We start from the raw sequence: 26,944 nt of genomic DNA, 5'->3' as shown, positions 1-26,944 counted from the left end.
CTCAGGAGTCAGGAGAGCCATGGCAGTCAGTGTTTAAATTGATTTTCGCCAAAGAAGGTGTTTGCTCTCTTTCTGGCAGGTTCTTCTGGCTTCAACTGTTATTCTTCTTGGATATGGACTTAGCTTATAAACCAGTGTGTGTGTGTGTGTGTGTGTATGTGTGTGTGTGTGTGTGGTGTTGGGCATAAAGAAATAATCTACCCTTTTATCCCAGTATGAAAGAAGTGTTTTCTTTATCAAAAACATATACCTTGGGACTGGTGAGATGGCTCAGTGGTTAAAGAGCACCGACTGCTCTCCCGGAGGTCATGAGTTCAAATCCCAGCAACCACATGGTGGCTCACAACCATCTGTATGGAGAAACAAATAAAGAACCTGTGGGCCAGAGCAAGTGAGCAGGACCAGAGAAAGAGGGAGAAAGGGAAGGGGGAAGGAAAAATGTACCCCTCAGATGATTTCTAATGTGCCTTTTAACCCCAGAAATTAAAAAAAAAAATCTTAGTTTGAACTTGGAATTAGGTTACAATGGTAAATCCAGAACCCTTGACTTGGGTGAAGTTATCGTGCTGTGGATATGCTTACGTCTGACTGTTCGACAGGAGAATTTTTATATCAGGACTCTGCCTAAGGGGTTTCAGAGAGCAAGCGGGAACCAAAGGAGTGTGTAGGCTCAGCTGCACCCACGGTTAGTACGGCTGCCTGCCGTTCAGAGGAACCCACCACCAAGGCCAGTCCCTGCCTCGCGGGTTTTAAGCTTTGCAGAAGGCAGCCAGGGACCAGTTTATAGAAAGTGACACTTTCTCCTCTTCTTAAGAGAAAACAGCATTCAATCCCGGTGTGGAGGAAATGTGGACTTTGCCAGGGCTGCTGCTGAGGGAGCACCTCACACTCTTCCTTCCTCCTGAGCACCCCTCGGGCTGCTGAAGAAAGAGCCGGTTGATCCCCTCCCAATATGCATTATGTAAATCTCAATGCAAGAAGCAAATAAAAACCCAACCTGCACGTATTCTACCTCATCTGCCAAAAGAGACCCAACCGGCCTTCCATACTTTTTTTTCTCTTTTTGCACGGGCGCCTGCAGTAGCAAGCCGTTACAACAATCCGAAAATTAAGTTACCACAATTAGGAATTAGAAGCAGGTGGCATAATAATGGTGCTTTTTTTCATTTCATTTATTAGCAAAAAGAGGGAGAGGCGCTTCATTTATTTTCATCAGCCCTCAGTAAAAGCATAGCAATTTGCAACACAAAAATCATTTCAAGTACCTCAGCCTCGTGCAACCTCGTTTTTTCCTTTTTTTTTGTTTTTTTTGTTTTTTGTTTTTGTTTTTTTTTTTTTTGCTTAAAAGCCTTTTAAAGTTTGCCTGCCCACCCCCCCCCCCGCCCCTCGAAAGTGGAGTGTGTGTGTGTGTGTGCGCGCGCGCGCGCGCGCGCGCCCTGTCCCCCCCCCCCCCCCCGGCCCCCGCGTTAGGTGACTAGGTAAGTGCTGATGGGATCGGGTTATTTCTTAAACCCTTTAAGAAGTTTCGGGGAGCAGAGTTGGAGGTTGGGGGGGCACCAGTATGCCCTGCCTCCTTTTGCCCAGTTTGTTTCACACTGCTTGTTTAATCTTGCAAAGATTTAGTTCGTGTGCAACATCAAATAAGGCACTCGACACCTATCTGCACGGACCCCCCTCCCATCAGCCACCCGGGGCCGCATCCACACCCCTGCACCCCTGAGCTCAGCTCCGGGGAGGCTTCCCGGATGTTCCAGGACCCCACGGCACGACGACGCTTGCGCTCCCTCTAGCGTTGGTATCTGGGATCGTCGTGGGCTGCCGCGCAGCTGGGTTGCTTGCAATCCCATGATGTGCAAAGAGCTGTGGCGTGCACTCCGTTGTTGAGTGCACTCGGTTTGTGGGGTGCATAGAGTGCGCCGGGCGCTAGGGACTCCTGCATGTGGCTCCTGCGACCCCACGGTGGGAGATGTTAATTGTCCGCTTTGGGCAGCTCTTTCCATGCCTGAGGCCCCTTTCTCATGTTGCCCCCGCAGTCCAAGCACTAAGCGAGCCACCGCCAGCTCTCATCCCAGCCTGTGTCCCTCCCGGTCACGGAGAGGTCGCCGTGCCAGGCGATCTCTACTCTGCGCACTCCTCTTGTGCCCGCGTCTTCAGGTCCGCGCTGTTTTGACTTTGTCTCCAGTTGGGCCGTCTTGGGTGTCCCGGATAGCTGACTCCTTTCCTGAGCGCTCCTGTTCCTGTTCTCCTCTCGTCACCTTCTAAGTCTTTCCTCGGCTTCCCGCTACAGGGAACGTGTTTTCTACCATCTTTCTTCTTTGGTGTACTTTTCCTTTGTATCTCATCCTTTCGGTCTGTTTTTCTCTCTAATCGTTCACGACTAAAACGTGTTAGAATGGAGAAGGAGACACGGGCTAGAGGACCCCACAGCTGGGGAGCCCTCTGTAGGCTCCTATGTCTTTCTTATACCTGTGTAAAGTGTCAGCTTGGTTTCCGTCCTTTCCAGACTTCACAAAGGTTGTAGAGATTTGAGGAAGAACAAACAAGCCGTGGGCAAGGGGACGGGGGGAGCAAGGGGACGGGGGGGGGGGGCGCTGAGAAGGAGATAGGAGAAGGGATAGGGTGGAGCGAGGCAGCACTGCCCTTCTGGAGTAAAATTTGGCAACCCATATCAAGAACCTTTTGCACATTATCAGTAATACCACTTTTTGGAATCCAGCCCAAAGAAATAATATGAAAGGTTAAAAAAATATTTTGGACCCAAAAATGTTAATCACAGGCCTGTGAGATAGCTCATCAGTTAGAGGAGAAAGCCGACTCCAGCAAGTTGTTCTCTGATCTCCACAGGATGCCATGGGGCCTATGCGCCCTGCCCTACATAATACATTAATAAATGAATGTATTTTAAAAAAAAAGAAACTACAGGGGCATGAAGAAATCTTGGAAACAGGCCATGGAGTGGTCAGCCTGAAAGCAGGACCCGGCCAGATCCGATGACTATGCAGATGCACACAGAAAACATCTGTACACGCTCCTCCCGGCAGTTGCTGCCAAACAGGGTTTCTTTCCTTCCTTTTTCAACGTCTCTTCTATCTCCTGATTTTCCGGAGGGAACCTGCACTTACTTTCAGGATAGAATAAAAATGGTCGCCCTCTCAGTTTCTTTTGGATGCGGCAAGCCCCTGAGAAAAGGACAGGGAGGCCCAGTATCTGCATCAACAGGGCTGTGACTTAACCGGAAAGTGAAACTGCCTGCTTCCCATGGCCTGGGCAGTGCTGGGCTCCATGGACAGAACCGTGGGTTCTGCTGGTTTCTTTAAAGTTTACTTTATTTGTTTGTTTGTTTGTTTATTTATTTATTTAATGGGTGAGGCATGTGACTACTCGGTGTGTGTGTGTGTGTGTGTGTGTGTGTGTGTGTGTGTGTAAGAGAGAAACGGGAGGTGGGGGCAAGTTGTAGGAGTCCTCTCCTTCCATCATATAGGCCCCAGCTGTTGAACTCGGGACATTAGATGTAGGGTCAACTTTAGCATTTAAACATACACACACACTCACACACACACACACACACACACACAGAGAGAGAGAGAGAGAGAGACAGAGAGACAGAGAGACAGAGAGACAGAGAGACAGAGAGACAGAGAGACAGAGAGACAGAGAAACAGTGTAACAGAATGTTTTTGTTTTGATCCCAGGTATGGGCTATGGGGGTACTTCAGATTGTCCGCAGCAGCTGACAGTGATTTGCCTCATGCTCTGGCAGGGGCATGATTTTGCCAGCTGCGGATAGTTTCTTTGATTGTGTGATGTTTGGAATGTTGGGGACTTTTGAGAGGGTGTATAAATGGCGCGGCCCTGAGAGGTGTGGTGGGTTGTTGGTTGGCCACTATAGGTTGTTGTTGGTCACCACTTGTTAAGTATCATGCCCGAAGAAGAAAGAAGAAATTAGATAGCCTGTTGGGGAAGATCATACTTGCCCCAGCAGGAAGTGGTCTAATGACGTCACCCCTTTTTCCTCTACTCATTTTTCCCTCCTATCTAGTGTCAGGGTGTTGAAGGTGGAAGAACGGGTGGAGAAGGGTGGGAGAAAGAAGAACTCACAAAGTAGCCAAAGGCCTTGCAACAAGCATCTTTGCTGGCTCTGCTCATCTTGCTAGCCAGGACTGCCCCCACTGGCTCTCTCGTTGATGAGAAACCCCTTCTAGCCTGGGGTTTTAGTCAGAACCAGACCCCCTGTCTCTTGGCACCTGACCACTTATTCTAATAGCCAGTCACAACTGGCTTCTCTTGTTACAAATAGGGTTGTGTGTGGATAGGTACTCCCTAGAATATACTCATTGTCTGGCCCAAAATGCTGGGCACATGCATTGAGTACTCACTGTGTACCAGGGCTATAATTCCACAGCTCCTTCCTCATAAAACCAGAAGCAGAGGGAGTTCAGTTCCCATGACCTTTCACCTCTGATGTTGGAGCTTCTGACAGGCTTCCTGGTCCTCCATTCCCTGCTGTCCAGCAAGACACTGGACCTGTTATGACAGCCACCCACCCACCTGTGACTAGTGAGCGCTGAAACTGTGTCCTGGGACACTGAGCCATCAAAGCTGCATGAGTCGTAACTGCAGTGTCGCATTCCCAGCTCACTAAGAGCCTGTCCTCAGCCCTGACTGTAACACTGCCACTCACATCTCTCCTTTATGCTCTTCTGTCACTACCTCTGCAGTCCGAACGTCACTGCTGTGGCATGCCTGGTTTACAGCAAATCGTGCCAATGTGTGGGAGCCCGCATGAGCTTCCAACTCTTCAGGGACCTCCGTGTGAGGGCTGAGAGCCCTTGTGGAAGTCTTTATACCAGGGGAATGGGCAAGCGCTACGAAGTTTCTTCTCCTCAAACAAGCAGGTGCTAAAAACTTACCAGTAACAAAGCCAAGACTTGCTGAGGGCAGTACTAGTGGATATTCCTTAAATTTTGCTCTCTTAGTATCTTCTGTGTGCCCCTGGCCCTAACTCTGCTGAGGATTCCCACACCCAGCTTCTCTGCCCTTATGGGATCCTGCAGCTTCTGGGGTTTCCATGTAACATCTGTGTTTGTGTCTGTCTTCTCCATTAAGCTTAGAATCCCTACAGGGCAGATGGTTTCTCTGTCCTCGTGAGGACTGAATCCACAGGACCCACTGCACAGTGGGCATTCCATAAGCACGTATATGAGTCAACACAGCACACAGTAGGTGCTTCCTAAGAACATGTAGAAATAAGCACAGCACACAGTGGGTATTCCGTAGGAGTGCATGTAAGCTGGGGCTGGAGAGATGGCTCAGTAGTTAAGGGCACAGGCTGCTTTTGCAGAGGACCTGAGTTCAATTCCTGGTACCCACAGAGTGTCTCACAATATTCTATAACTCCAGTTCCAGGGGGATCTGATGCCTTCTTGGGTACCAAGTATATGTGAAGTATGCATGCATACAGGCAAAACACCTGTACACATAGAATAGAAATAAATAAAATATTTTGAAAAGAATAAAGCGGATTAAAAATAAGAATATAGTCAGGCGTGGTGGCTCACGCCTGTAATCCCAGCACTTGGGAGGCAGAGGCAGGAGGATTTCTGAGTTTGAGGCCAGTCTGGTCTACAGAGTGAGTTCCAGGACAGCCAGGGCTACACAGAAACCCTGTCTCAAAAAACAAACAAACAAAAAGAATATATTTAAACAGACACAGCACACAGTGGGTGCTCCAGTAGAATATATATAGGAAAGATTGTGAGGTTGGAGATCTAAGTCTAGACTGCTGAGTTTGACTCCTCTTCTTGTTCTAATGAGATGTGCGACATGAGACACATTCCCTCTGGACTCAGTGTCCTTGTGTGTTGGTTCCGCGGACACTCTCCTTCCTGCTTACCTCGTGGAGACACTGCAAGCGCAAATGAGACACCGAGTGGCTTTAGAAGGTCATTCCCACCAACCAAATGCTCTGAAAATATGGAACATTGAATTCTCTTTGGCCTTTGGCCATTTTGTATGTGACCATCACCTGGGTCAAAGAGATCCCAGAGCCACCGCTCTCTGACTGACTAATAGACCAGAGCAGTCGCTAACTCGCCAAGCAAGGAGGCACATTGGTGGCTCACTGAGCCCCAGCCTCGGGCAGGGCCACGGCTTGGAGGTCTTGATTCTTCCTCCACAGGAAAGTGCGGGCTGGGTACCCTGGAGGAGGGCTGTCTGTCCGGAAGGAGGTTTTTCCATCTGACTTTTAGGAAGTAAGTTTTCTCCTGGAAAGCACAGATCTTTGTCATTTATTCCTCTGCCTGAGAATTTCTTCCAATCTGTGATTCTGAGAACCACAGTGGGCATCTGCGGCCTGTGTCAGTGACGGCGTCACCAGGACTGCTCCAGGGGGGTTAATTGCATCTAAGCGTTGGAAAGCGACTCTCTAATTAAACTTTGAAATGGAATGGCAAAATCGCTGGGTGACAGACTGTCTGTGGGAGGGTCCCCTGAGGTGCTCTTCGTTTGTAGCTAATCATCTTCTGGGCCCAGGCTGTGCCTGTGTGCGGTGGGGCCGGTGTTCAGACCTCGCTGTGTACAACTCTGGATTCCCTTGGAGGTTTGTCAGACAGGCCTCCCACAGTGCTCTGTGCCCTGCCTGAACCCCACAGTTGGGCCTGGATATCTTGGAAGACTTTCACTGCTTGTCTTAGGCTCTCTGATTTCTATTTAAAATCAAAAGGTTATTTCTATACTTAGAACCATGACATCAAAGAAATTCGAATGTTGCAAGTTAATTCTAGGATTGCCCAAAGAACTCGAGTTTGAGACCATTGGCACCGGCTGTAAAATTCCCTCACACTGAAGTCCTCGGGTTTATTCAGCACCCCAAGCCAGGGCCCCACAAAACACTTTGGGGGATGCCAGGTGAGCCTACAAAGCACCCTGCTGAGAGGCTCTGCAGGGTGGTCAGGCAGATCAACGGACACCTCACAACCTCCAGAGCGATCACTTTGCTCCCCGCCCTCCGTTTCCTTCCCATGGCCGCTGTGGCATCTCCTGAGGAAGTGGCTTCCCCAGCCCCTCTAAACCAGACTTCCTGATGTCTGTAAGAGATCTTCTAGAGTAAGTGGATTTAAGTGGGATCTGCCCCAAGTGTGGGCAGCCCCGTTCCGTGGGCTGGGGTCCCAGACTGCCAGCGTCCATGGCGCTTCCTGACCGCGGGGGCCCTGTTGTCCCCACCATGATCCAGGATGTCCCCTCAAACTGAAGCCGCTGTAAGACTTCCTCTCTTAGGTTGCCTCTTGTGCACATTGCGACAGTAATGAGTAAGTAATGCCCCCCCCTTTTTTTGAGACAGTTTTCCTGTGTGGCCCTGGGAGTTCAGGAACTCCCCCTGTAGACCAGGCTGGCCTAGAACTCGGAGATCTGCCTGTCTCTGCCTCGAGAGCGCTGGGATTACAGGTGCCTACTACCATCACCTGCTGCTTTTTAAAGTCACCCTCCAAGGCCATCCCCTCTGGGAACTTTGCCCCAGCAGAAGTGAGCCGCATCTTTTTCTGGGTCACTATGGCTGCCAGCACTGTCTGTGACTCAGGGTGGGTTAAAGACAAAAACAAACAAACAAACAAAAAACATAGGCTCTAACATTGGTGCCACCAACAGGGGACCACATGTTCAAATATGTGAGTCCATAGGGGACATTTCTCCTCTACACTACAAGCAAGCAGGACCAATTCAGATCTGGTTGAGGCACTATGTGGCTGAGGGTGGCAGCACAGGTGGGTGGATCCAGAGCTTGTAGGCCGTTGAGAAGGGCCAGGGGGAGCTCTTTCTGAGTGGAGCGGTTGAAGGCAGCCCAGAGAGGAACCTCACGCCTGCGGGCTCCTTTGTCCCTATCTCCATCCTCCCATGATTGCCTTACTGGGACTTTAATACACGTCTTCAGCAGAGGTCACACAGGGTGTCTAAAGAGCCACCCCGGAAATATAACAGCATTGTTTTATGCAATAACCACTGAGGCTATAACTCGTTACCCCACTCAGTGCCACTTCTGCAGGATGTCCCCATGACAAATGCATCCTAGGGCACTGGGCCAAGAAAACTAGGTCCTCTTGACATCTGCTTGGATCCCAGCTCCAGAGAGTAAGAACACCATGGCCTGCTGTCCTGGCCTGTAGACTCTGGTGGGCGGAGCTCCAGAAGAGAGCGGAACTGGATTCTGTAGTTACCTGGAAGAGATCACCGCCTCCACAGCCGGATCTAAGAGAACGAACCTTATTTGCATGAGGTGATTTATTTATTTATTTATTTTTATTTATTTTTTTTAATCGTAGTAAGCTGTTCTTTTGGAAAAGAAAGGGGGGAGAGGAGTGGTTATGTCTATCAAAACTCCGTTTAGAATAGCTGATGGCAGCACTAAATAGAGTTTGTACCTGTCTCTCAAACACCATTTGCCAAACTCGGTTCTGTGACTCACAAAGCCTCCGGGAGATGCTCACGGGTGTTCCAAGGGAGGGAGAGAGTTGGAGCTGGTGGTGTGTGTCATCTACATTAGAAACATAACAAACTTCTTTCCAGCACTAATGACAAAGAAGGGAGGAACTGAAGAACAGGGGCTTGGGCTCTGGAGCCACAGCCCCCAGGTCCCATTTACCTTGAGACACGGTGCGATCTGCCCGTGTGTGCCCACGCACCTGCATGTGTGGGTATAGGTGCATTCGTGTGTATTCCTGTGAGTGAGTGTGCACTTATGTGTGGAGAGGCCAGAGGGTAAGCTTGGCTCTCATTCTTCAGGTACCATCCATCTTGGTTTGTTTGTTTGTTTGTTTGTTTGTTTGTTTTTGGATTTTTTTTGGAACTGAGTCTCTCATTGGCCGGGTACTTTCCTAGTAGGCTTGACCGGTCAGCAAGCTGCAGGGACATCCCTGTCCCGGCTCCCTCCCCCTGGCAGTACTGGCGCACCCCATGCCCTGTTTTTTACATGGGTGCCGGCTTTCGAACTCGGGTCTTCATGCTCCTAAGTCTTGCAAGGCAGGCTTTTTACCGGCTGGGCCATGTCAGCATACTTTGATCTCTTTAATGGGTTTTTTGTTGTTGTTGTTGTCTTAGTTAGGGTTTTACTGCTGTGAACAGACACCATGACCAAGGCAACTCTTATAAGGACAACATTTCATTGGGACTGGCTTACAGGTTCAGAGGTTCAGTCCATTATCATCAAGGCTGGAGAACAGGGCAGCATCCAGGCAGGCATGGTGCAGAAGGAGCTGAGAGTTCTACATCTTCATCTGAAGGCTGCTAGAAGATTACTGGATCAGCTAGGATGAGGGTCTTAAAACCCACACCCACAGTGACATACCTACTCCAACAAGGTCACACCCTGTAATAGTGCCACTCCCTGAGCAGGACATATATAAACCATTACTCTTGTCATAAAATATCCCTGGTTGTAGAACCTGCCTTTGGGGCTTATGACAGTGGCAGGGAGAGGGGAGTCCACAGCTTGGAGCTTCTCTTCTCAAAAGTTATTGTCTCTTTGGGAAAGGGTCTCCTGAACCTGATGTCTGTAGTAGGAAGTCGCATGATGGATCACCTTCTATAGGAAGCCATGACAGCCGGTAGGTAACAGGCCGTGCATTTCTCCTGCCCTCAGCCAAGCTCTGTGTTCTCTGGTTGACAATTGCCTATCTTTGTCAGGCTTTTCATCTTGTAGATTTAACATTTATTGGTGCAATTATTCAATGTTTACTTTTTTATTAAGCATATGGATCAAATTTTGATCACTTCTCACAGCAATTAATTCTACTGTAAGACTTTTTTTTTTTTAAATCCGCTCCTTCCATTTAAATGACACCCTGTGAGCCTCCAAAACAGTATCATTTAAATAACACACCATGGCCAAACAAGTTTGGGAGATGTTGCCTGGAGTTCTGGCTGGCGGTGTGTGACCCCTGGGGACAGGAGAGCAGCAGCCAACCCACTTGGATGCACAGCTGCCTTTTCCGTGACCATGAGACCTTGCAAGCCTTGGTGGGATGTGGTTTTGTTTTGAGTGTTTCCAGGATAAAGAGGAAGCAACCGCTGGCCAGAAGCTCTTTGTGAGACGGTTTGGGCGGTGATGCCGGTAAACCCCAGAGCTCTGGAGCTCTCTGGAGCTTTCCACGCTTGCCTCAGCTGTGCCTACAGAGGCTGGGGACTGGGGACAGGGGAGAGAGAAGATGAATCTCTGTTGTCCTTCTCTGCCTCAACTTCCTCTTTCTGCATTAAGCATTCTTCCTCATTATTATACCACCACAAAGAGAAGCAGAGCTCCACCCTGATTGGTGACAGACCCCATCCCCCACCCCCACCCCCACCGACCAGCAGCTATTTCTGTGCCTGTGGACAGAAACAGGGGCCCCAATCCTCACACTAGAAGGAAGCCATGGACACTCTTCTGACCAGTCGAGGGAGTAAGAAAATCTCCAGGGTGGGTATTCAAACCCAGTAAAAACCAAGGACACCCCACCAGAGTCATCAGTGTCCCCCCATTCTGTCTCTCAAGGGGGCAGCACATGTGTCAATACACACTTGGACTTTGCACAGAGATATTTTCTTTCAGTTCTTTAACCAGCAGAGAGAAATCCCACCCACTAGCCAGAATCACTACTGAATGTCCCATGAGCTACATCAAGTCCCACAACTGGGACAAAAATCCCAAGGAAGTCAAAGGGATAGATATTCCTTTGGGACAAAAATCCCAAGGAAGTCAAAGGGATAGATATTCTGCGGCTCCCCCCCACCACCACCCCCTGGCCCCATGGGGCCTGCGATGGTTCCTCTGCATCTAGCTTTACAGGATTCGGAGTCACCATGGAATACAACTATGTCTGTGCCCGTGAGGGCATTTCCAAGGAGGTGTAACTAAGAAGGAAAGACAGGGCAAGATGAGCCCCTGAGCTCCAGTCCTAGGCTACATAAAAAGGATAAAGCAAACTGAACACCGCTAGCCTGAGGGTGGACACAATGTAACCAGCTGGTGCAAGTGCGTATCACCACGGCTTCCTGCTGTGTTGGACTGTGCATCTACAGACTGTGAGCAGAACACAGGCTGGACTGTGCACCCACAGACTGTGAGCCAGAACAGACCTTTTTCCTCATTAACTTGCTTCTGTCAAGTATTTCGTCAAAGAAACACAAATGAAAACTGAGAAGACCAAGGAAAGCTCTTGGTGTGCAAAGGCATGTCCATGTGTATCTGGTAAGGTTGTGTTATCTGAGCTCATGTACATCTGAGCAGCGGTGTCTCCATGAGGAAGTGATCCCGTCTCGAAACAGGAAGCCAGAGAGTAAATCAGGGATCAAACTCAGGCTTCTTTCCGGAGCAAGCCCAGTGTCTCGTGTCTCTTGAGAGGATCCTTATTCCCTTGCAAGGCAGCGCTCCTATGACATAAGGATCTCACTAGGCTCCAATGGTTAAATCGAATGCCTCATATCGCCACAGGGGGGGACCAAGCTTCCACGGTGTGAGCCCTGGAGACACATCACATCCAGACAGCAGCACAGAGGAGATACCTAATCATTCGTTTGTTAGGGCATGGAGTGGCAAGTGCTAGTTCATCGTTCACCAAACAAATTACACACAGCCCGGCACATGTGTGAACTACAAATCCCAGGCTCCTTTGTGGTTAAAAGAGGCCATACGACTGCATTCTGGCCAATGGAATGTGGGGAAAATGACCGGATGTCCCTCTTACATGGCCATAGAAACCCCTATCCTACAATCACCCAACCCTCTCTTTTCCTTCATCCACCTCCAGAGCTGATGGGACGGTGGGGGGATGGCGGCAGCGGGGGTGGGGGTGGGGGGGCTGAGTGAATGGACAGACCAGAATGACTTCATTCTCAGGGGTTGGGGGTTGGGGGGAGGATGAAGGGCAAGCTACAGCAGGAGATCACTGTGATACCAGAGTGTGGCAAAGCAGATGCCCGCCCACTCGACCTCACCAACCAACCACTTCCCTCCTGTTAGGGAGGACTCCTCTGCAGACCAGTGAGCCACATTAGGCCCGGGTCTCTGTAGGGAAGGACAGTGGCATCCGGTAGAGAGTCAGACGTGACAGGAGGTAGGATTCCTGACCCTGAGGGGTCACTAGCCATATCCGTTTGACAGGCAGCAGCATAGACAGAAAAATGGGGGTCCCCGTGGAAGACTCGAGATGGTGTCATCATCCCCGGCAGCCACAGAAAGGCGACTGTTGTGGAAGAGAAATGGAAGCCAAAGTCTATGATGGGCTCAGGTCAAAGAGGTGGAAGCAGAGAAGATTCAGGCCTAGTATAGATGCCAGCTCCTTGGGGAGTTCCTTGGGGCTGGGCCAGGATGTGAGGGCTAAGGTGCACCAGAGTATCCTACCTCATGAAGCAGAAGGCACCGACCGATGCCCTTGAGGAGGAAGGGGTATCTTCCTTCCTTCCTTCCTTCCTTCCTTCCTTCCTTCCTTCCTTCCTTCCTTCCTTCCTTCTTCCTTCTTCTACCTACATACATGGGCATCCAGGCACCTTCTGTGTGCCCACGTCTGAGCTGGGGGTGGGAGGTGCATGGTGGGAGTGGGAGGTGGGGGAGGGAAGAGGATGGAGTAGAGGAGAGTCCGGAAGTCCGAGCAGGTGGCTATGAAGACAGTAGCTGCCCAGAACCGGAAGTGAACACCCCCACCGCTTACGCCAGCTCCTTAGCAAGTCCGAAGGAAGCTGGGCTCTGCTCTTTCCATACTGAATGAATGCCTCTTTGTCCCTCTTCCTCTGGAAAAGACAATGTCGCGCCCCGGTCCCTTTATGCTCAGGAGCCAGCAGGCTCTTAGCAGATGCTAAATGCAATAACACCCGCACACTTTAGCAGCTTTGGGGCCCACTGGTGAGGATGCACGTGTGTATGTGCACACACACACACTCACACACTCACACACCCGTTAGGTCTGGCAGATGCAATTAGCCTCTGGGTCCCTTAGAATTAGATGCAGGTGGCTAATTGTCCACACCAGGAGGCAACTGTGGGCACAATTAGTCATGTCTCCTTCCCCGCTTGGGGCTAATATCTGGGGGTGGGGCTGAGGGAGGGAGTCTGGGAAGCCGGATCTCTCCTTAACCATGGGCTATGATGGGTGACTTTTGGTGGGGCTGCTCACCCTGTGAGGTTGGGGAGCACTGTGGGAGTGGCCAAGGGCAGGAGGGCGGGGAGGGAGGGTGGCAGCTGTTTTGAGCAGTCCCTGTATTCTCCTCCCCCACACTGTCAGTACCCTGGCATCTAAATACTGATGCTCAGTTCCACTTGTCCTCCAAGCCCTCTGCCTGCATCTTAGCCCAAAGCCACCCACTTTGCTGGAGATGTCTTCATTCCGTCCGTTCTCATGGGACAGAATGGCGGAACCCAAGTCTGCTCACAACCAGGTCCTCAGGTTGCTTTTAAGTCCCTTCTATAGTGTTTTTTCCCCTCTCTCTCTTTCTAATATTTATTTATGTATTTATGTATTTATTTATTTATTTATTTATTTTTGAGACAGGGTCTCACTATGTAGCTCTGACTGTCCCAGGACTCACTCTGTAGACCAGGCTGGCCTCAAACTCACAAAGATCTGCCTGCCTCTGCCTCCGGAGTCCTGAGATTAAAGGTGCGGGCCTCTAGGCCCAGCTCCCATGGCTTTTTTTTTTTTTTTTTGTCCTTCCTGTCCATAATATCTTACCAGGCTGAGGGATGACTCCCAGAGACTAGACACTGGCTTAGAGCACAACAGGCCTGGAAAATCCCCAGTGTAGAATTAGCATTGGCTGCAAGGGTCCTGCACACACCCTGGGCACAACGGCCAGGGATGCAGAGGGGCCTGTGAGTTTGGGGTCGGCGCAGAGAGCATCCACCATACCCATCGGATGAGAGATGACGATGGCCGGCCGGTCTAGTGCTTTCCTAAAGTTCATTCAGTGACTCACTAGAGATCTGGGTGTTGCCTTGCTGGGCCCCCAGTTTCCCAAGTTGTTTAAGTGTTGAGTGTCTGTAATGGCTTGGGGGGGGGGTCTCCCCAGTTCTGTAGTTTCCGCCAGAGCTGCAGAGTTCAGGAGGGGATGGCCTCTGGCCAGGAGAGAGGGACGTTCAGTGAGTACACTGAAAAGGGTGTTGGAAGTTGGCTTGGCAGGTAGGGTGGAGGGTGTAAGGGCGGAGCTGGCGGTGCCCTGAGGTAGGCTGACCTGCACTTATCTTGGGCTGCCAGTGACTGAGGACATCATGAGGCATATACTTAGTGGGTCACCTTGGCCTCCACAGAGGCTGCCCAATGACTCACACCTCTGATGTTCACAGATTTGAGAAACTGACTCACTGGGGCCCCTAGATGCTGCTGTCCTCCGGGCCAGGCCAGAGCAGTGAAGCTTCCATGTTCCTTTGTAAAGTGACACACAATGTAGGAAGTCCAGCTATTTGGAGACCTCCGAGTTCCCTGGAGCATGTATGGAGAGGGATGCCTCAGTAGGCCCCGTCCAGTCCAGCGAGACTGACCCCACTGGCAGACAAGTGTGTGCAGACGGCGTCTTGCAAACCCACTCAGCTGACAGTGGGACACAAAGGTCTAGGAGGCTCCATGTGAAAGCCTCATTGCTAGGAGAAAAAGTGACCTCTCCTGGCTGATCACCCCTTAGGATCATAAAGACAACCATTCCTGCCTTTTATTATGTATGTGTTCACGTGTGCAGGTGTGTTCCAGTGCATGTGGAAGCAAGCCCAAGGTTGGCATACACAGTCTTTCTCCATCACTGTCTAACTTATTCACTGACACAAGGCAACTCACTGATCCCCGAGCTCATTGATCGATCGATCGATCAGCTTTATCTAATTTACTGTTTTGCTCCAGGCTTTCACAGCTCTCCACTTGCGAGGGCTGGAACCACAGCAGGCTACCACACCCACCCAGCACCTGAGCTGCATCCCTCACCTCCATGAAGCGAGGACTTTAACCACTTAGCCATCTCCCTGCCCGCACATTACTGTTTTAAATCATGAATTTTGGAGCCTGTATGAGATGTAGCAATAGCTGACCATAAAAGTCCAGGGAGGAGTCAGAATGGCTAAGATCAAAAACTCAGGTGGCAGCAGATGCTGGTGAGGGTGTGGAGAAAGAGGAACACTCCTCCCTTGCTGGTAGGATTGCAAGCTGGTATAACCTCTCTGGAAATCAGTCTGGCGGTTCCTTAGAAAATTGGACATAGTACTACCAGAGGACCCAGCTATACCACTCTTGGGCATATACCTAGAGTATTCCCCAGCATGTAATAAGGACACATGCTCCACTATGTTCATAGCAGCCATATTTATAATAGCCAGAAGCTGGAAAGAACCCAGATGTCCCTTAACAGAGGAATAGATACAGAAAATGTGGTGCATTTACACAATGGAATAGTTCTCAGCTATTAAAAAAAATGACTTCATGAAATTTTCAGGGAAATGGATGGAACTTGAAAATATCATCCTGAGTGAGGTAACTCAGTCACAAAAGAACACACGTGGTATGTACTCACTGATATTAGTGGATATTAGCCCAAAAGTTTGGAATACCCAAGATTCAATTCACAGATCATATGAAGCCTAAGAAGAAGGAAGACCAAAATGTGGATGCTTCAGTGCTTCTTAGAAGGGGGAACAAAAATACAAGAGGAAATATTGAGACAAAATGTGGAGTAGGAAAGGCCATCCAAAGACTCCCCCACCTGGGGATCCATCCCATATACAGCCACCAAACCCAGACGTTATGGTGGATGCCGGAAGTGCTTGCTGCTGGAAGCCTGATATGGCTGTCTCCTGAGAGGCTCTGCCAGAGCCTGACAAATACAGAGGCAGATGCTTGAAGCCAACCACTGGACTGAGCGCAGGGTCCCCGATGGAGGAGTTGGAGAAGGGACTGAAGGAGCTGAGGGGGTTGCAGCCCCATGGAGGGAGCAACAGTGTCAACAGGCCAGACCCCTCAGAGCTCCTGGGGACTGGACCTCCAACCAAAGAGTACACATGGAGGGACCATGGCGCTGACCACATATGTGGCAGAGGATGGCCTTGTTGGACATTAGTGGGAGGAGAGGCCCTTGGCCCTGAAGGTGTTCGATGCCCCAATGTAGGAGAATGGGAGTGGGTGGGTGGTTGGATGGGCACCCTCATAGAGGCAGGGGGAGGGGCATGGGATAGGGGGTTTCCAAAGGGGAGACCTGGAAAGGGTAAAACATTTGAAATGTAAATAAAGAAGATATCCAATACAAAAATAAATGAAACAAACAATCAAAAAAGAACAACAGGTCTGGAGAGATGGCTTAGTGGTTAAGAGCACTGACTGCTCTTCCGAAGGTCCTGAGTTCAAATCCCAGAAACCACATGGTGGCTCACAACCATCCATAATGAGATCTGACTCCCTCTTCTGGAGTGTCTGAAGACAGCTACAGTGTACTTATAATAATAAATATAATAATCAAATAAATCTTAAAAGGAAGGAAGAAAGAAAGAAAGAGAAAGAAAAGAAAAGGAAAGAAAGAAAGAAAGAAAGAAAGAAAGAAAGAAAGAAAGAAAGAAAGAAAGAAAATTCCTCTGCATCAGACTGGCCTCTGCACAAGTCTGGAGGGCATTCGTTAAAAAAAAAAAAAAAAAAAAAAAAAACCAACAACAACAACAACAATAACAAAAGTAAAAGTCCAGGGATTGCTGGTTTCAGATATGACTGGATCTGAGCCTCAAATAATATCCCCTTGTCTTGTGTGCTTTCCCATGTTGTGCTCTCTTTTTATGCTGATGTCTCTCCTAAACTATCTTTTTCTGGTGGTCACTCCCTAGACCATGGATGGCTCTGTGCCATCCCTGCCTCTGACACAGGTCGACAGGCATGTTCTGTATCTTAGTCACCTGGGAACATATTCTGTCTGGGTCATTTCCTGACTCAGCACAGTGAAAGACATTGGGGGAGCTTTCTGCTCGCCTCAGTAGCATCTGATCTTTTGACACTACAACATGTTGTCATCTCCAAGTTCATGCACAATTGAGTTGTACACACACATACACACACACACACACACACACACACACGCACACGCACACGCACACGCACATGCACACGCACATGTACATGCTCACAAAAGAATCTTATAATGTTTTAAGGAAATGACAATTTCCTGTTGGACAATGTTCATAGCTGTCCTGAGCTATATATAGTCCATGAGGCAGGTTGAGCGTGCCAGCCACAGTGTGACCTAAAGCCACTTGATAACTTAACATCAGTCCTATATGAGTCACATTGTCAACTCCAAAGCACTCATTCAGAAGGATGTCTAAGGGGGCATCTACCTGTGGCCTCCAGAGATGGCCTCAAACGGGACAGGTGTGATTCTTTCGAGCCCAAGTCTTCTCCATTGGGTGGAAGGAGCCAGCTAGGGCTCCCCAGTGGAAGGCAGAATGGAATATGCTCCAAATAGGACCATTTCCCCCTGGGTTCTAGAGCCACATGTTTCTGCACTCACAGAGTTTAAGTCTTCTGAGGCTTCCTGAAAAATTGGGGTCCGGACTTGAAGGAACCCGGAAAAACCTCTGAGAGACAGAGGCAGCAGATGTAGCACTCCCCACCCCACTCCCCGAGTCTGCAGTGGAGTCACCCATCCATTCATTCATTCATTCATTCACTATCCATCTACCCACCCATTCATCTACTCATCCATCCATCCATCCATCCATCCATCCATCCATATCATCTATCAATCCTTCTATCCAACCATTCATCTACCCACCCACTCATCCAACATCCTTCAACCCATCCATCCATCCATCCATCCACATTCATCTATCTATCCATCCATATTCATCTATCTATCCATCAATCATCCACCATCCACCCACCCATCTACCCATCCATCCATCCATCCATCTATCCATCCATCATGCATCCACCCACCATCCATTCATCCATCTACTCTCCATCCATTCCCTCACCCATCCACCCACCAATCCACCCATCCATTCATCCATCCACCCATCCATCATCTATCCATTCATCCATCCACCCACTCATCCATCATCCATTCATCCATCCATCTATTCATCTACCTATCATCCATTCATCCATTATCAATCCATCTGTCCATCTATCCATTCATCCATCCATTTATTCATCCTTCCATCATTTGTCCACCCATCTATTCATCATCCATCTACTCATTTAACCATCATCCATTCCTCCATCCATCCACCATCCATCTATCCATCCACCTCTCCATCCAACCACCTGCCCATCCACCTATCCTTCCACTGAGCCACCTACCCACTGTTCTAGCTATCTAGTGAACTACTCAACAGAGTCTATCTATAACAAATCACTGAGAGAAAACTCCAGTGCTGGGGAAAGAGAGAAATCCTCAGAGCAAGGAAAAGGTTAAAATAAATCAAAATAAAATTGGAGCTGGCTGTGGGCTTATTCTTAATGACACATGGAAGCAATAAAGCAGCTATGCTATGTAATGGACCACTGAGGATTTTTCGCTCTCAGTCAGTCCGAGATGTACCGAATCCAATATCCTATCAGTGATTTGATTTGTTAATAATCAAATTGCAAATACCTTTTCATTTGGCTTCAAAAAGCAAACAGCCATTCGGAATAATTTTTATGGGTCTTGGAATGCAAAATAAACTTAAAATATTGTGTTTGCAAGCCCTACTGGCATGACCGTATTATAATTTATATTGGCCTATTTTGATGTACAGTGGCGTAATGAAACTTTAAAAAATATATTCTGCAAAGCTGCATCTAAGCCCAGGCCTGCAGCACAGATTAATGTAAGAACATCATGGGGATTCTTTGCATATTTTGTACGGAAATTTCTAGAGAATGACTGTTCACCAAAACCTCAACGTTGTAGGATCTGCAGTCATTCAGATTCATCTATTTCCCTGCCTGGACCTCTGTCTGAATCCTTCTCTTCCCCGAATCATGTACCCCTAGTCCCCCAAACCCCCAACTCCACCATTCCACGTTCTGAACATGCTGTGTGTGGACATATCCGTATTCAGTTTCCTAGTTCCTCTGACCCTGATACCTTTCCACTCCTGTTTGTACGGCATCTCAGACATTTGCCAACCTCTAGCTTAAATGCCAACCCTGTTGGGACTGAACTCTGACTCTCTCTCTCTCTCTCTCTCTCTCTCTCTCTCTCTCTCTCTCTCTCTCTCTCTCTGGTGTTATCACGTCCTCTCTTCCACAGAAATTTGAAAGGAACTCCATGATAGCTCTTGTCACGGTGTGTTATTTGTTTTACACTCACAAGACTAACTTCCTTGAAAAGCCAACCAAGACATGCTCAGCCCCAGAGCCTTAACACTGGGCCTGGGACACAGATGTTCCCTACAGATGTGTGGGTGATGGGCAGCTGGATGGATCTGGGTAACAAAGGGGAGGGTGAATGGGGAAGGGTGTAGGACATGGTGGATGGGTAAATGAAAGGTTTGGGGGGTTGCCTGTGGGTGCATAGATGGACGAGTGAACGGAGAGTGGGCTGGAGGAAAGATTAAAAGAACAGAACCTTCTAGAACACGCCCTTCTCTCCAGAGAATTGTTGGAATTGTTCAAATACAAGTAGTAGAGAGGCCTTAGAGCATAGATGGATTGTTAAATAAGCTAAATTGTTAGCTTTTTCCAGCTAGGGAGTCCCTCCTACTACATTCCAGTAGGTAGGATATGCTTCAGCACAGATATTATATAATAGAGGTTGAATACCATCTGAGCATTTCTGTAAGGGCCAGGAAGGACCTTGTTAATAAGATAACAATGAAACAGAAATCTAGGGGAAGAAATCTAACACCGAAACAGATGAGGTAGAGTAGGGGAGAGGGGAAGGCAGGATGGGCAGAATGCCTGAGGGGAAGGCATGCTTGGGATGTACAGAAACACCTAAGGGACCTGTGTGGCTGGGGTAGAGGAGAGGCTGGAACTGTCCATCTCATGGCTTCCATGCCTTGTATTTATTTCTCTTAGAAGGCTTTGCGGATTTAGCACTTAATTAGAACGTTATGTTTAGATCTTTGGTTTCACCAGAATCCGTTGCCCATATGTGATGGAGGATTACGGCTGCCAAGTTGGTTGGACTAAAAAGCACCCATCAGATTAGGAAAGCACACACCTGGGCACATCTATGACGATGTTTCAATTGGATCAGCCAATCCGCTGATGAGGTCAACGTGTGGGACAGTACTGTGAAGGGCAGACCTTGTTGGAGGACGTGGGTCACTTCGAGCACATCTCCAGGGACTGTACCTTGCCTGCCCCTTTCTGTCACTGTCCATTCTGCGTTCGCTACCATGTGCCCCCTTTGGGAATCATTTTCTTCCTCACCATATACAGGCTTGGAGTTTATGGATCAAGGGCTGTGGCTCAAACTTTAAAACCAGCAACTAAAATAAATAATTCTCCTTAAATTGTGTATCTCAGGGATCTGTCATAGGTATGAAAATAGCAAACAAAATATGTAGCAGGGCTCAAAATTTATTCCTAATGGAGAGAGAGAGAGAGTTGTCCCAAGGACACAATCTCAGTAGAGTACATCAGCATTTCACTAAGGGCAGCAGGTCCACTGCGAAACGGCCATTTGTACAAGAGCTGTGACCTATTTCTTCGTGTGCTTTGATTGATGTTACTTTAACCACCAGTATTTAAGTATAGAAACGCAAGCCTTTCTATAGCAGGGCACAGCTTCTAGAAACAGTTTAGTGTTTTGCAAACACGGCACACACATCTTCTAATGGTATCTATCTCTTGCTCCTTTATGTTTTCTTTGGTGCTGGCCACAGTGACGGAGCACTTCCAACATGAAGGGTCACATCTGACTAATGAAGCAGAAAGCAAGCCTGCCCCAGCCTTCACAGAGGGCGCTGTTCATGACTTGCCATACAAAACAATGTCAGTGGACACTTCTGGCAACGACTGTATTAGAATACTTAGAGCCCAGACTACCCAGGATGACTAAGAGATTCCAAGCATACTGGCTTAAGTAGGCCGAAAGCTAATTTCTCTGTGTGTAAGAGTTCACAAGGAGCAGCGTTGGCTCTGTAGCTAGAAGTCTGCGTCCAACAGCTTCTGCCTGAAGAAACGCAAAGGCTGCTCGAGGCGTTACTTCTGCTCACAGCCCATTGGCTGGGCGGCCAACAGCTTCCACCTGAAGAAACACCAAGACTACTTTCTGTAGGCGTCGCTTCTGCACACAGTTGACTGGAACTTAGTCACCTGATTGCTTCCAAATATGAGGAAGGCTTGGGGAAATTTTCTAGCTGCCAGGGGCCCAGCTAACACAGGGATGGGTTAGGAGTGGGCGGGGACGGTGGGAGTGGGCGGGATGGTGGGAGTGGGCTGAGCAGGGAGTGGGCGGGACGGTGGGGGGGCAAAGCGGGGTGGGGCAGGGGTGGGCGGGGCGAAGCGGGCTGTAGGGGGGAGTGTAGTCCAGTATAAAAAGAACAGGGAAAGTAAGATACTAGAGTAAGCTGCCACACACAATATTATCAACTCTTTCGTTTCTGATTAACAAGCCAGAGGTACCACTCCTGGAATTTTTTTGGAGGTAGAGGCTAGCTGGAAGAAGTGGGAACCTGGATGGGATCTGAAGGCTTTAGCCCCCACATCCCCACTCTCCCATCCCCATTACTACCTGCACCACCACCACCACCTCCACCTCCACCACCACTGCCACCGCCACCGCCACCCATCCCTCCACATCATCCCCACCTTTCACCCTCGCTTCTTCTCCTCTCTGCTTCCTTTCCTGGGCCAACCAGATGAAAGCAAGCCCTGGATGGTAGCTTCAAGATCCTCCTGTTGAACGCCATGTCTTCCCAGCCACGGTGGACTGAGATCATGCACCCTTAAATCACAAGTCAAAATAACCCTTCCTGTCCTACATGACATTTTGGCAGGATTTGCCCATAACTACTAGAGAAGTAAATGGAAGAAGTTTGATTTGTTTTAAGCTTGGGACTGGGGACACCATCTTCCCAGACTGTCTCTAGCTGTAACCACATGACTGTTCTCCACTCTGGATGAAGTGCGCACCTTCAGTACCTCGTAGCGGAACCCCCTTTCTTTTCTGGGTGTAGCGTCTACTCTGAGCCGCTTGGTTCTCATAGCAGACTGTAGGGGCACAGTTGATTTAGGATGTGTATCTAAGTGCCGTCCAGGTGCTGATTCTATATCCAGGTTTTGTTAACTTGAAAGGGTGAGCTGGGAACTGTCTGTGCTTCCCCGAGTCCTGGGAACTCAGCTCCTATGTCTGCAACTCTTTTTTGAGAGTCTGGTTGGGAGGATTTGTTCTTGAAGCCATCTGGCATGGTGACTGTTTCTAAGGCTTTGGCTCACATGGCAGAGTGCTAATCATACACAAATAGGTTGCCTTTCTGCTGTGAGGGAGCCCTGGACTTTCAGGTGGGTACAAATGCTTGGAATGAGACATTTGTCCTAACTCACTTCTCTGAAGGCTACATGTGGCTGAGTCTCCAAGTTCAGGCTGTGAGAGAGACCAGAGATGTGTGGGCGCCACTCTGGCACAGCCTGGGAATGTGGGCGCCTTCTTCTCTCCTCAGTCTGCTTCCTGGAAGAGGGCCTGCTGGGGAGGCAGCTGGAAGCAGGTTGCCTGGCAGATCCAGAAAACAGAGGAACCTGGGTCTGAGGCGCAGAGTTAGCCGGTGCCAGCTCTGGACGGTGACTTGATCGGGAAGCTCCCTTTGGCTTTCCTGTTCCTCTGTGGTTTGCTATGACCTCTGAGTCTATGGGTGATGAAACAAGCTATACTTTTAGAGTCCTTGTAACTATCAGGACCAAGCATTGTATCTCTTTCTAAATGATGTGTTTGTGTAGAAAATGCCTGTTTCATCCATAGTTTAAATGTACTACAGTGTAGTTACAATGTTTCTTTTTTATAATCAATTTTTAAAAGATTTATTTATTTCTTTATTTTATGTTTATTGAGTGCACTGTAGCTGTCTTCGGACACCCCAGAAGAGGGTATTGGATCCCCTTACAGATGGTTGTGAACCACCATGTGGTTGCTGGGAATTGAACTCAGGCCCTCTGGAAGAGCAGTCAGTGCTCTTAACCACTGAGTCATCTCTCCAGCCCTACAATGTTTCTTTAATCCAAAAATCTACTCTGCTGAAAGTTTCCTCAAGTTCTCTCTCTGTCCTTCTGCCTCAACAGGGTCTCATAAGGCCAAGGCTAGCCTTGAATTTGCTCTGTAGACAAGAATGACCTTGCATTTTCAATCCCTCTGCCTCTCCCTCCTAAGTGCTAGCACTGTGTGTGTTCAAATGCCCTGTTCTAGTTTGTGTGGTGATGGGGACAGCCCAGGGCAGATCCCCCCTGCCAGCTGAAGGACATCCCAGGCTCTTCTCTTTCATTTCTGTCAGGTCTTTCCCCTCCCTGTTTTCCCTTCCTCCCTCTTCCCTTGGTCCCCCCTCACTAGTGTCTAGATTTCTCACTTTTTAGAATAAATGTATTTGTATTTTATGTGTCTTGCCTACATGTACATCTGTGTACTCTCTACACGCAGTACCCAACAAGACCAGGAGGGGCACCAAATCCCCTGAAACAGGAGTTACAGATAGGTTTTAGTTGCCATGTGGGTGCAGGGAATTGAACCCAGATCCTCTACAGGAGCAGCCACTGCTCTTAACAATTGAGCCACCTCTCCAGCTTCTTTGTGTCTCATTTGCAAAAACACTAGCTAAGCTGGATCACTCACACCTTCTGGGTCTTCTGTTTGGGATGTTCTTCCCAGGTGTCTGCATGGCTCTATTCTCTGTGGGAAAGGCCCAACATTCTTCCTCAGGATGGCAAACTAACATGGCCTGGGCTCTGCACATACTTTAACACACACACACACACACACACACACAGAGAGAGAGAGAGAGAGAGAGAGAGAGAGAGAGAGAGAGAGAGAGAGAGATGACTCCTCCCTACCTCCTTCAATCTCTGTGAAGCATCCATTCCAAAATGGTGACTGCTTTCTGAGGCCCTGGCTTCCCATTTTACTGATTGTCGCTTGTTCATTTCCTGTTTTTTTTTTTTAAACTCTGATTTTGTTTATTAATCTCTTCTGACTTTAGACTCATTGTTCCTCCCACCTCTCCACTCCCCAGAGATAAATGTTTGGTTTCGTTTCAATCTTTCTTATTTCAACTAGAAGGCTTATGACTGCCGCTTCTCCTCAGGGTCTTATTTTGCCTGTGAAGTGTTGCTCATTATGTAATGTTCCTTCATTGCTCACACCTAAATAGTTTTTCATTTCAGTATGTTTTTCTGTGTGACCTGTGAGGACTTATAAGGCATCTGACTCTTTAAGGCAGGTGACTGTATTTCACCATCTAGCTAGCACCTCCCACTTTTATTGCATTGTGGTCAGAAAAGTAGCTCCAATTGTTCTTCCTGTTGTGTTCTTTTAAAAAGATATTCTGTAGTGTATCCCATGATATACTGTGCTAATCACATACCGCCTTGGAAAAGACAGTTGCAACGTTTGGAATTCTGTGCACCTATTTGCCTTGGGCTCTGCCATGTGAGTGTCCTCCCACATTTCCTTGTCCTTGATCCATTCATTTGAAAAATAAATATTGGGCTGGTGAGATGGCTCAGGAGTTAAAAGCAGTGACTGCCCTTCTGAAGGTCCCAAGTTCAAATCCCAGCAACCACATGGTGGCTCACAAGTGTAATGAGATCTGACGCCCTCTTCTGTTGTGTCTGAAAACAGCTACAGTGTGCTTACATATAACAATAAATAAAACTTTGGGCTGGAGCAAGTGGGGCCGGAGTGAGTTCCTGAGTTCAATTCCCAGCAACCAGCAACCACATGATGGCTCACAAACATCTGTACAGTGTACTCATATACATGAAATAAATAAATAAATCTTCAAATAAATAAATAAATCTGTGGGTTTGTCTCAGGTTCAACACTTTCATCAAAGCTCTACCTAGAAAGAAAGAGACACAGTTGGAAGTTGGGGTGGAGGCTGGGGCAGGGGTAGGGAGGGGATTGGGGATAGAGGTTGGGGATGGGGTCCCAGACGCACCACTGGGGGAAGTTGAAAGTCCAAATTGTGCAGTTTCTCTCTGGCCTGTTTCCTTGTGAGGCTAGTACTGTGTGTGGATAAAATGGATCTACAGCAAGGAGCTAACAAGTAAAACGAGGTAAATTAACATAAAAGACCCGTTCACAATAGGCCCCCTTCCCACCATACCATGGAGTACAAAGGCCCTGGGTTATGGTTTTCATTCTGGGTTTGTGGCACCCGAAGAATAACCTGAGACTTGCATGATTGAAATTCCTCATTATGGTCCCACGCATGGGGTCGGTTCCCTGCCTCCGGTGAGTAACATTCCAGACAGCCTCTCTCCTCATCTTCAGGTGTGGGGGACACCTGGCCCCTCCCGCCTGTCTTCCCAAACAAAGGCTATAGTGGATCTGTCAGGTCCCATTTGGAAGCACAGTATCAATCTAGCCTTATCCTGGTATTGATGGGTTGTGGGTATGCTACTGTAATTACGTCAAAAATGAAATATTTCAATGTGATTGGCAGGCCGATTACAATAATGCATGTCATTAGACCCAGAGTTGCTTGTTCCACCAGGGACAATGCCAGTGGCAATTAGCTGTGTTTTCTTTAAAATTTGCCAAGATTTCATTTAGTTTCCATTGTGTCAGTGGAAAACACCCTGCAGAGGCACCTGGTGGTTGGCGTCTCTGGGATTCTTCTGTGGACAAGCACACGTATAGCACTGGAGTCAGGGGGCATGTGTATGGGGCAGGGATCCCGTGTATACAGGCGTGTGAATGTATGTCTTTCAGGAGTAGGTCTCAATTCATCTGACGTGTCTGTCTTTTTCACAGTCTCTTCTCCATATCTTTATTAGAAATCCTTAGGTGAAGAGACTTCTTGGGTCCATGTGGGTCACAAACCCAATTGGCTGCCATGGCCGAGGATGGGACCCTGGAATTCCTAGCCCTTGCCACTGTTTGAAGGTGTTCACACTTGCTGAGTAGGTCATACCCAGATGCAAGGTGTGTGTGTGTGCGTGCGTGCGTGTGTGTGTGTGTGTGTGTGTACGTCAATTGGAGCCCCTATGGAGTCCGGCTTCAATTAGACCATGCTGTGTTTAGAGTGAAGGTGTTCCCCAGCCTCTAGCATTCACAAGGAGTCGGGGGACTCCAGAAGTGATCTTCCAGGACCCTACCCCACTTCCTGCTAAGGACCCTGTGTGTGGAGAAGGACTCGGGCTTACATCTGTCATCATGTGAGCTCTGTCTCGGGCAAGTTGGGAACCAGGATCCCCAAAGCAGAGTGTAACAGAGTTACACTAGTTGTCGATGGAAAGGGGCCCTTGTCCCTCTAGTCCTACAAGTTCCCCAAACTGCAGACTTCATATCCTCAGGTAGGCCCTCCCTAGTTCCCGGGCAGGTTCTAAGTCACTTCCCTATAATTATCTGGACTCTGCATGCGGTGCTGGGTGTTGGCTTGCTGGGCTACTGTCAGACAGCTCAGTGGCCTATGGTCTGAAAGACAGCGGTAGGTTCTCACGCCACTTCCTGAAGTGGCACTGAGGTGGGAGGTTGATGGGTAGCTTCCCTAAACAGCTGGTGCACGTGGTATCTGCTCGCTGGGTCTTCCTCTGTGTGTGTCCCTGTCTTGCTCTCTTCTCTACAGAAGAGCGCAGTCACATGGGTTAGGGATTGAGCTCACGACCTCTTTAAAGATCTTCCTCCTGCAATGATTAGCACTGGTTGTCAGTGTGAGTGGATCTCATACCTCTCATACCTCACTTTTGGCCACTTTCCTGAGTTCTCATATCTATCACCTTTTACCACCCCAATCCCTTCCAACCAGCAACACTACGGAGGTGAGAAAGAAGGTTAGAGAGGAAAAGGGACATAGGTCTCTCTAGACTACTTTACA

At 48.7% G+C, this 26,944-nt stretch overlaps 1 long non-coding RNA gene across 1 annotated transcript in view; it reads left to right on the top strand.

Moving 5' to 3' along the window:
* The first annotated feature begins 8,043 nt into the window (after positions 1 to 8,043).
* The window catches only part of LOC127686969 (uncharacterized), a 37,268-nt gene continuing 18,367 nt past the window's right edge, over positions 8,044 to 26,944 (top strand). The window contains exon 1 of the long non-coding RNA XR_007978302.1: positions 8,044 to 8,269. This is a non-coding gene — a long non-coding RNA (uncharacterized LOC127686969). The remainder of the gene's footprint in view (positions 8,270 to 26,944) is intronic.

The sequence above is a fragment of the Apodemus sylvaticus genome, chromosome 6, assembly GCF_947179515.1.
Source record: "Apodemus sylvaticus chromosome 6, mApoSyl1.1, whole genome shotgun sequence".
NCBI classification, from domain to species: Eukaryota; Metazoa; Chordata; class Mammalia; order Rodentia; family Muridae; genus Apodemus; species Apodemus sylvaticus.
The sequence above is the reverse complement of the archived record's forward strand: the minus strand, read 5'-3'. Positions and strand labels throughout refer to the sequence as shown.